This window comes from Alligator sinensis, unplaced genomic scaffold (genome assembly GCF_000455745.1).
Source record: "Alligator sinensis unplaced genomic scaffold, ASM45574v1 scaffold1094_1, whole genome shotgun sequence".
NCBI classification, from domain to species: domain Eukaryota; kingdom Metazoa; phylum Chordata; order Crocodylia; family Alligatoridae; genus Alligator; species Alligator sinensis.
In genome coordinates, this window is record NW_005842562.1 from 472,706 (window position 1) to 474,184 (window position 1,479).

Sequence of the window (1,479 nt, forward strand, 5' to 3'; positions counted from 1 at the left end):
GAGGGACAGGCTGCAATTGGATCTGGACAGGTTACAGGGGTGGGCGGATGAGAACAAGATGGGATTCAATACTGACAAGTGCAAGGTACCGCACCTAGGGAGAGAACCAGCAGCATACCTACAGGCTGGGGAACTCCCTTCTCATCAGCACAGAGGCAGAAAAGGATCTTGGAGTCATTATAGATCGGGGGCAGCAGGGCAGGCCCTATGAGGAGACGTTACGAGACCTGAACCTGTTCAGCCTCCAAGAGAGAAGGCTCAGAGGGGGATCTGGTAGCTGTCTATAAACTGGCCAAGGGAGACCAGCAGGCAATGGGAGAGTTGCTGTTCCCCCGAGCACTACCTGGAGTAACAAGGAAATAACGGCCATAAGTTGACTGAGAGTAGATTCAAGCTAGATATCAGGAGGCACTATTTCACAGTCAGAGTGGCTAGGATCTGGAAGCAACTTCCAAGGGAAGTAGTGCTCGCTTCTACCCTGGCGGTCTTCAAAAGGAGGCTAGATAATCAGCTAGCTGGGGTTGTTTGACCCCCAACCTTCTTTCCTGCCCATGGCAGGGGGTTGGACTTGATGATCTGCTCAGGTCCCTTCCAACCCTACCAACTATGAAACTGACCTGGAAAGATGTGGGCAGTGGAGTCCTGCAAGGCTTGGTCCTTGGATTGGTGCTATTCAGTGTCTTCATTGGTGACTTACGTGAGGGTGTGGAGAGCGCCCTGTTTAGGTTTGCAGATGATAGCAAATTTTGGGGCAAAGTTAACACACCAGCGGGTAGGGAACGGATCCAGGCAGATCTGGACAGGTTGGAAAAATGGGCAGAATGAAATAGGATCCAGTTCAACAAAGACAAGTGCAGAGTACTACACCGGGGCAAAAAGAACCTCCAACACACTTAAAGGGTGGGAGAGGACCTTCTCAGCAGCATAGCAGCTGGAAAGCAGTCGTAGTTGACTCCAAGATGAACATGAGTTGTCAGTGTGATGAAGTGATCAACAAGGCTAACTGCACTTTATCATGCATTAGCAGATGCATGACGAACAGGTCCAGGGAGGTGATACTTCCCCTCTATGTGGCACTGGTCAGGCTATAGTTGGAGTACTGTGTCCAGTTTTGGGCACCTCACTTCAAGAGGGATGGTGAGAATCTTAAGAGGGTTCAGAGGAGGCAAGGCCTTATGAGGAGAGACTGAGGGACCTAGATCTCTTCAGCCTTCATAATAGAAGGCTGAGAGGTGACCTTGTGGTTCCCTGCTACCCTCTCTTGATGAAATTATAGGCAGTAGAGCATCTCCTATTTACTAGGGCACCCCCTGGAGTAACTAGGAACAACAGTTATAAATTGATGGAGAGCAGACTTAGGTTGGATATTAGGAAGAACTTCTTCACAGTAAGTGTTGCCAGAATCTGGAATGGGCTTCCAAGGGAGGTGGTGCTCTCCCCTACCTTGGGGGTCTTCAAGAGGAGACTGGACAAGCACCT

The 1,479-nt window shown here is 50.1% G+C and overlaps 1 protein-coding gene across 7 annotated transcripts in view; it reads left to right on the forward strand.

The window, feature by feature from the left end:
- The window catches only part of HTT (huntingtin), a 161,361-nt gene that overhangs the window by 41,254 nt on the left and 118,628 nt on the right, over positions 1-1,479 (forward strand). The window lies entirely within an intron of this gene.